At 46.1% G+C, this 9,679-nt stretch overlaps 1 pseudogene; it reads right to left on the minus strand.

The window, feature by feature from the left end:
- Positions 1-1,605: 1,605 nt before the first annotated feature.
- LOC136789764 (5S ribosomal RNA) lies at positions 1,606-1,726 on the minus strand (annotated as a pseudogene).
- Between the last annotated feature and the right edge of the window lie 7,953 nt (positions 1,727-9,679).

A 9,679-nucleotide genomic window follows, 5' to 3' on the forward strand; every position in this document is an offset into this window, starting at 1 on the left:
GCTTCTCATCTCATCCTACCATAGATTATTTAAATAGGTAAAATGAATTGTGCCCATTTCTCTTCATTAGCTATAAACACAGCCCAAAATGACAAATGGAGAGACAATGTCAAATGTAGATATTTCTATGCATCATCTAAGGGTTTATCCTGTTGCTAACGTAGACGTATAATGCCATTTAAGATGCTGTAGGACATTAAAGACATCTGCAGGAAGCTGGCAAATATGACAAGGGACTTGTGAGAGACTGTGTCTTCTGGGTTAGTAGATGGAGTTGAAGAGATATTATCTAGTACATCTTAAATGGCAATGAAACATAAAATCATAAAATCATTAAGGTTGGAAAGGACCTTCAAGATCATCTGGTCATCACCCTACTAAAAACATCACCCACTAAACCATGCCCCTAAGAGCCAGGTCCAACCTTCCCTTGAACACAGAAAGGGACAGATGCCACCACTTCCCTGGGCAACCCATTACAATGCCTGGCTACTCTTTCTGAGAAGAAATGTCTCCTAATTTCCAACCTGAACCTCCCCTGGTGCAACTTCAGGCCATTCCCTCTAGTCCTATCACTAGTTATCTGTGAGAAGAGGCCAAAACCCAGCTCCCCACACCTTCCTTTCAGGTAGTTGTAGAGAGCAAGAAGGTCTCCCCAGAGCCTTCTCTTCTCCAGACTAAACAACCCCAGTTCCCTCAGCTGCTCCTCATAGGAATTATGTGCCAGACCTCTCACCAGCTTCCTAGCCCTTCTCTGGACATGATCCAGGGCCTCAATGTCCTTCTTGTAGTGAGAGGCCCAAAACTGAACACAGTACTCAAGGTGCAGCCTCACCAGAGCTGAGTACAGGGGGATGATCACCTCCCTGGTCCTGCTGCCTACCCTATTCCTGGTACAAGCCAGGATGCCATTGGCCTTCTTAGCCACCTGGGCACACTGCTGGCTCATGCTCAGGCAAGCATCAATCAGCATGCCCACTTCCTTTCCCCTCTGAGCATCAACCCATCCTGTCCAGGTCCCTCTGCAGGGTCAGCCTACCCTCCAGCAGATCGACACTTCCCCCCAACTTGGTGTCATCTGCAGACTTACTGAAGATGCACTCAATTCCCTCATCCAAATCATCAATAAAGATATTAAAGAGAATGGGCCCCAACACCAAACCCTGGGGAACACCACTGATGACTGGTCGCCAGCTGGATTTCACTCTGTTCACCACCATTCTCTGGGCCCAGCCATACAGCCAGTTTTTAACCCAGCAAAGAGTGTACCATGGGCTTGCTCCATGAAGCTCCAGAAGAAGATCCCTGGTCAGTCAAGCCAGCCTTCTGCGCCACCTGCTTAACTTCGGATATTTTGATATTGTTTTATCCTGTGCTTTTAGGAGGCAGTGCTTAAAGACTGACCAGCACCAATGGATGCCGACGCCTTCAAAAGCAGTTTCCCGGGGGACCCTTAACCAGTTCCCTGAGCAGCCTGAAGTCTGCTCTCCCCATATCCAGGATTGAAGTTTTGGTGGCAGTTTTCCTTCTGTCACCAAAAATTTTCAACTCAACTTCTTCATGGTCATAGAGATATGACCAAGATGGCTGCCAAAACAAAAGTCTACCCTACAGCACCCGGTATTCCCAGGAGGTCACCCCTCCAAGTACTAGCCGGAGCCCAGCCCCGCTTAACTTCCGAGAATCTGACAGGATCAGGTGTAGTCAGGGTGGTGTGGCTGTACGCAACTACAGCTGCACAGAACGTCCACTTAACAGCACAGTGTGGTTCCTTCACTGCTAGCCAGGAGCTGGGAAAGTGACAAAAACAGTTTTGGAGAGGTTCTGTGAGCACTTGGAGGAATGACAATCAACTTAAAGGGCATGCTGATGATGCTATCTTGAAAATGCTCCGCTTCTTCTCCTTGGCACCTGGACCACATTATCCCTCACTGGCTTCTTGGCAACTCGAATTAAAAAGAGACTGCCTAGATTAGTTGCAAAGGGGAAGAAGAAAAAGTATTATAGCACAAATGTTCCTGAGAAGAGACAGAGGAAGAAGAGGAAAGGTCTAGGCTCAATGAGTTATCTAGAGCATGTAATGAAAATAATCATGGAAGAAAAAATGCACAAGGGAAGAGCATGGATGCTGGACAAACAAACAAGAAATTGCTTTTCAAAAACACACTGCAGAGAATGGGTCATTGTAATGTTTGTAATGATCTCAATCAGCAGCCAAAATGAAGCTCTTGCTGGTATTTATTGTCTGGGGCAAACGTGTTCACATAAGCATGCCATAAAAACACGTGGGTTGGATGCTGCTGTACAGCCACGGTGGCTATGATCAAGCCTAAAAATACTGCACCCAATGATTGATTCTCCACCTGCAGAGCCAGGCCCCTCCACAGCTCCGCTGTGCTCTCAGGGAATTTACAGCCCTGATGGCTTATGCATAAAATTTTACTCCCGGAATCAGCCCAGTCACTGGATCCTTCTGTTGTATTTAGTGGTTTGCCTCAGTTTGTGGGTTCTCAGTTAGAAGTTGTTGAGGTGTTTTTTTTTTTCTGCTTTTTCAAATCGTGTATATTTATACAAGAAGATAGGCCAAAGCAAGATACCCACTCAGAAGACATGGTGTCTGCTATTGACACTGCCATTTACCTACAAACACACAGAAAAACATGCCCTGGATCTTCAGCTTCACCAGCCTACACACAGATGAACAAGTCAGAGAAGACTGACCCAGGATAGGTAATGGTCAGTTCAGCTGAATGGGACAAGGCAAAGCCACAGCAGGACGGTGCTTGGACAGGGATTTAGGAAGCTGCTCCTACATCACTATGTAAAGCAATTGCTTTGGGGGGAGGTTGCCAGCAGCAACATGCTGCAGGTTGCTACAGTTTGATACTTCAACTCCACAAACATTTGGAACTACAGGCCTATAGTTCCCCAGGTCACCCTTATGACTCTTCTCATAGATGGGCATCATATTAGCAAGTCTCCAGTCATCTGGGACTTCCCCGGATGAACATGACCACTGATAAATGATGGAAAGCGGCCCAGCAATCACATCCGCCAACTCCCTCAGCACCCTTGGGTGGATCCTTCAAAGTCTGCCCTCCAGAAGTCCAAGGTAGCAGCTTTACTGTCCCCCTCCTGACTTCACCAGGAATAGAGGACTCTACCATTTCGTGGTCACTGCCCAATACCAGTTCCTACCACCACTTCTCCCACCAGTCCTTCTCTGCTCATGAACAGCAGGTCTAGCGGGGCACCCCCTCAGGTAGGCTCTCTAACCAGCTGAATCAGGAAGCTATCTTCCATGCACCCCAGGAACCTTCTAGACTGCTTCCTCAGGGCTGTATTGTATTTCCAGCATATGTCTGGCAAGTTAAAGTCTCCCATGTGAACAATCACTGGCTATTGAGCGACATCTGCCAGCTGCTTATAGAATGCCTCATCTGTCTCTTCATCCTGGTTTGGCGGTCTATAACAGACCCTCACCAGGATGTCTGCCTGAAGGGATGCAAGACACGGACTCCTGATGGCTCTTCAATAGGAGACGTTTATTGCCCTTTTTCACTACTACATATACTTTCCCCATAGCCCCACGCGCTGTCCACGCACCCGAATCTGTCATACAACTGGTTAGAGACCCTCAGACACGTGCCTCGAGCCAGCCAGCAATTGGCCACTGCCCAAAGCTCATCTTTAACACTGTAGTCAGTTTACTTTATCTCGACCTTGCTCAAGTTTTTGTTTCTACTGCTTGTTTCCTCATTATCTCTAATTCAGCGACGTGTGAAACAGCGCAAAGCCACCTGCGAATTCCTTTCCCACAATTCCCCCTTTTTTATTTTCAACCAACCAAATGCTTTCTATAGATTTTTCTATCACTCACCGCAGACATTGCAATAAGCAAGGTACAATAAGCAACAGGGTGAAAATCACATACAGAATTATGATTGTAAAGTAGCGTGCCTACTAGAATCTACATCAGACAACAAGCCACTAAGCGCTAGGGATGTTGCTTCGCAGCAATGCTGCATCTCACTTGCACAGCACAATCACACAATCACGCAAAGAGGCCTCTTGCACTTCTCATTCGTACCACAAGAAAATATCACTTAAAATAATTTGTCCGCGGCTTCAGGAGGTCCTTGTCTACTCCCGTTGTGAGCGGCTGAGAGTGGATACCCCTCCGAGGAAAATGCTCGGGGTGCACCTAGTGGCATCCGTTCCACAGTCGATCCCACAGCCGAGTAGAGAGGTTCCTGGCGCAAGAAATGATGCTATTATAGTTTTGTATAATTACAGCAAAGAGATGCATTGCAATAAGGAGCAACTGTGGTGTTGACCATTTGTTTCATGCTTTGTTTTTTTGCCTGAGCAATTAAACCTTACACATGCTGTTGCTGTTACACATCCCAGGATATCTAATTCCTGTGGCTCTAGGGGCGCTTGTGGCAAGTAGACAGTCCAGTCTTTGTTTTCTGCCGGGTTCCCCACCAGACATGTCATAAACAGGTTGTTAGCACTACCCAGGGACAGGCACATCGCTTCTTGTCCTGTCATGTTGGCGAGCGTGACCCAGATGTTTTGCAGCGTGGTTGGATGGAGACCCAGGGCTGGCAATAACCGATGACAGCGGCGATTGTGAGGAGGAGGCCAACCGTGGTGTTACCCCCCTTGCTGGTACCCATCTTGGTCCGTGACCTGTGGAGACACAAGCATACCCTTGACCCCAAGTTATTAGGGGCTGGGGTCCCTCCTAAAGACCTGTATTTAATTTTTTTACTATTGCTAAGGCCTGCTCTGACTGTGGCACCTGTGACAGCGTGGAATTCATATTTTTGTAATGTTTTACTATGGGCGGTACCTCTTTTTGAGGAAAGGGTAATGATAGGTGATTCATTACGTGAAGTGCCTTTCCCAACCTGTTCTGTGGTGCTTCCTGGGTGTCTCCCCCTTTTTGTTTACTTGACAGTGCTTTCAAGGTGTGATGTGTGCGCTCTACAATGGCTTGACCCGTGGGGGAATGAGGAATGCCTGTGATGTGTCAGATACCCCAAGTTTGAAAAAAGGTTTGAAGGGAGTGACTACCATAGGCGGGGCTACTGTCGGGTTTTATTTCTTTTGGGATGCCTAGCGCCACGAAAGCAACACGGAAGTGAGCCTGGATGTGGTGACTAGTTTCACCCACCGCAACTGTCGCCCAAATAGCATGAGAGAAAGTATCTACTGATACGTGAACATATTTCAAGAGACCAAATTCTGGAATATGCATTACGTCGGTCTGCCATAACTGTAAGGACCATAGACCTCTATGGTTTACCATTAAAGACAGGGTCGAAACATGTTGTTGACAGTCAGAACATGTTTGGACAATCAATTTGGCGTCAGTGATCGATACAGTGAATTGTTTCGCCAAGACTTTGGCGGATTGATGGAAAAAGGCATGGGATAACCGTGCTTGCTCCAGCACCTTAGGCATCAGGGCAGTCAGGGTCATATTAGTTAGTTGGTCAGTGCGTGCTTTACCCTCTGCAAAAATACCAGGTAACATGGTGTGGCTCTGCACGTGAATAATACAATATGGGTGCACTCGCTGCTCTACCAAAAATAACAGCTCTTTACATTTTAGAAACAAGTTTTCCTTTGGGATATGTCTCAAATGTGCCCTCTCAGTGCACTGAGCGACACTTACAGCACATTGCAACTCCGACACAATATTCAAAGGTACTAGGCTTTTTTTTTTTTAATTTTTTTTTATTTTTTCTTTTTTTTTCCTTTTTTTTTCTCTTTTTTTTTTATTTATTTAACACATTTTTATTGAGAGTGCAGCACAGATACTTTCCCTGAAACAATTACTTCAAAACATTTATGAACATAAATTGTCAAAAATATGCTAACAAATTTACTTAAATACATAAATTTAAAAAAAAAATCTAAAAAATATTTAACAGCCTAAGACACATTCACAATGTAATTTCTCCATCATTTATGTTTTTTATCTCTAACACAAGAGGACACAAGTCTGAAAATCTGCATATATTAAGGTATCACAGAGCATAGAAAATATATGAAAATATCTACTAGCATTTGGCACAATGCAAATATTCTACCACAAGAGAGAGAAACTCTGTAGTCTTTTGAGCTACACAGATTGTTATTCACGCAAATTGTGATGTTACAACAGCAACTCTTGTTTTAGTTGGAAAAACCCAAAGGTGGTGAGCAGGGGACATGGTGGTTTGTGAGAAAGCATGTTTAGGTACTTAGCCATCTAATTTAGCTGGATAAGGAACAACGTAATGTTTTCCTGTTGTTAAACATTGCCATCCGTATCGCTGGCACACAAATTATTCGTACTGGAGCAAACAATTTGTGAATAGCATATGCCAACAGAAATGTGCCTGTACCAGCAGCCCTTTAGATTGCAGCGATGATTCACTGAAACCAAGTTTGAAGAGAACTGCAGTCATATCCACACCACTTGACACAGCCAGGTAGAAGGTTCCTAGAGATACTAATGAAATTCCAACGTGGACTGAAACCCCTACAGCACCATATTCTTTAAAAACTTTTTTCAGCTGCTGGGATTTATTGACTTTGCGTTCACTGCTGAGATCTGTGGCTGCCTTTTCAGGGGATCCACCCACATCCTTGGCCGAGCTGCCGGCGGCGGCACGCAGCGCCAGCAGAGGGGCCGGCGGGCTGAGGGGGGGTGCCGGCCGGGGGGTGGGGGAGGGGCAGCAGCGGCGGCGGCGGCGGTCGGCGGAGAGCTGGGGGGCGGCGGCGGCGCTTGCGGCCGTGCGGGATGTCGCGGAGCGCGGGGGGTGCGCGGCTGTGCCCGGCCACGCTGGGCGGACAGAGCGGGGACCCGCGGGGCCGCGGGCCCGGGCGCAGCAGCAGGCGGAACATGGCAGCGCCTGGTGCGCACGGGCGGGCGCCCACACCGGAGAAACGCAGCAGCCGGCGGCGGGGCGGGCGGGCGGATGCCAGCTGACAGCGGGGCGGGCGGCGGCGCTGGCGGCAATCGTACGGCACCAACAATTGACCAGTCATAACATTTTCTAACAATGACTGAGTAAATGGTGCGTGTAATCTATATGTAGTCACAGTCTTTCTTAATTCTTTAATTAGGTCCCAGTGGAAGGCATTATATTCATTTGGACCGTTGGGTCGCACCTGCACCGGGAAAGTCATTCCTACCGGGTCCCCGTCCTTCAGCGCTTCCCGGCGGACTAGCTCCCATCTTTCCCGCGGGTCGAAAGCTCGGGCCCCCAGGCCGGTATTACCGCGGGTAGGCAAGGCGGGAGCCGAGGGTGTCAGCGGGGAGGGGCTCTGCGGCGGCGGTCCGCGGCCCCCTTCCTTGTCATCATCCAGGTCTATCAAATTGCACCGCTCTGGTGACCTTGCAGGCTCTGATCTCGGTTCGGCTGCTGTTATGGCCTGGGCAGAGGCGTTCTGTACTTCCTTTTCTGCCTGCCACGATCTTAAAGTCTCAGTCACCAGACACCATGTAGTCATCACCTCAGCAGCATTAGTATCCCCACTGGATGCTGCTTCCCATATTTTTTCCCCTGCTTGGTCCCAAACTTTTTACATCAAATACTGTGGAAGCCATTGAGGGGAGCCCTTGTTTTCACAAAAATTTCAATAACAGCTTTATCTTAAATGGATCATTTTTTACTCCCCTGTCTATTAGGAGTTGTGTTAGTAGTTTCACTATAGCCTCTTCCTCTGCCAAAAGGCTAGCTCCCATGATCAATGCCCAGCCACTCATCTGTCCTTCAGCTGATGTCCTGGGGTTGAAGCTGCAGTCCAGCTGCGAGCTTGACTCGTTTGGCTGGGTTCTCTTCGGACGCTCGTGCACCGCTGCTCCTCCCTGATCACGTCGGGGTCACCATTTGAAGGGATGCAAGACACGGACTCCTGATGGCTCTTCAACAGGAGACATTTATTGCTCTTTTTCACTACTACATATACTTTCCCCATAGCCCCACACACTGTCCATGCGCCCGAACCTGTCATACAACTGGTTAGAGACCCTCAGACACGTGCCTCGAGCCAGCCAGCAATTGGCCACTGCCCAAAGCTCATCTTTAACACTGTAGTCAGTTTACTTTATCTCGACCTTGCTCAAGTTTTTGTTTCCACTGCTTGTTTCCTCATTATCTCTAATTCAGGGACGTGTGAAACAGCGCAAAGCCACCTGCGAATTCCTTCCCCACATCTGCCTTGTTGGCCAACCCCCTGATCCTTAACCACAGAAACTCTACATTATCGTTCCCAACCCTGAACTCAACAACATCAAAACACTCTCTAATATAGAGAACCATGCCACCGCCCCTCCTTAGTTACCTGTCCCTTCCAAAGAGCTTGAATGGCATGGTTTAGGCAATCAAATCAAGTTCCCAAAATCAGGAAGGCTGAATCCCAGGCTGAATGACTTGTTTTAGTTAAAGAGTTATATACCTGTACCTGAGTTACGTAAAAGTACCTCAAGTGGTGCAGAAGTCACCTAGCAGTCTAAACATGTACTGGAGTCAATAGTAATGAACTCAAGACAGTCAGCAGACCCCGGTGAGTGAATCACTCACCGTGAAGTATACCCTTTGGACTGCATTCAGTTATCCACTGCATAAGTGTCTGGTACCTTCCAAGCTGACTGGCTTACTCAAGACATTCATACACAGCTAACAGCTTTAAATCTGGCCATATAAGAAGTGTGTGCCCTTTTGCACAGGCAGACGAAAGCCTGGCAAGATGCCCTAGAGAAACTCAAATTACAATATAGTTTTGTGCATGGCCAAATGAAGCTCTGAATGACTATTCAGTAGGTCCCTGAAAATAAAAAAAGAACAGGGAAGAGGAAGAGGAAAGGGGAAAGAGGGAATGGGAAAAGGAAAAGGAGAGAGAAAAAAAAAAAAAAGGTGTTACACTGCAATACGACTACATCTTTTGAGATCTTTTTGTAGTATTCCTTGGCACATTTTCTGCTTTTGATTCAATTGTCTGAAATTACAGTTCAGGAAAAACAAAAAAAAACAAAAACAAAACAAAAAAGCCACTCTTTTTCCTATTTATATTTCTGAGAGAAGGATTTCTTCTTCAAGGCTGCTGTCATTTGCTGCTTGTTTTTTCTTAAAATAGTCTTTACTCTAAAAATGTCTACATGATGTCTTGAATGAAGAATTTCCTATGTTATCTGGGAAAAAAAAAAAAAAAGATCTATTTTAATATTTCTTCCATTTTAAATACTTCTGGGAGGATGGGCTTTGTCTGTTTCATTTATATTAGAAAGCTAAATGTACTTCATGCTTAATGGTACAAGTTCATAGTCAACACAGATTCTTCATGGAATTACTTATGCCAAATATCCTTAAAATTAATATAGAAGTTTAAAAGAATTTAGAAAGGGGATGATTCACTGAGTAAGCATAAGTAAGGAACTTAAGTAGTAAGAGGCACATTTATTTCTCCAACTGCATCTGCTGCTTCCAGAGTAAGAACAGAAAGATTTGTTACTTATATCAGTCTTCTACCAATTCCATTGAATTTGTTCTATCTAGATCAGTTGCAGAAAAAAGATTTTAGTATGAATATATGGTTCATATAGCTAAGAGATAATCTTAAGTCTTTTATTAATATCTTAGTAGCTCTGAAAGCTGATTGGTGGTTCAGGCTGTACTCT

Source organism: Anser cygnoides, chromosome 1, assembly GCF_040182565.1.
Source record: "Anser cygnoides isolate HZ-2024a breed goose chromosome 1, Taihu_goose_T2T_genome, whole genome shotgun sequence".
NCBI classification, from domain to species: Eukaryota; Metazoa; Chordata; class Aves; order Anseriformes; family Anatidae; genus Anser; species Anser cygnoides.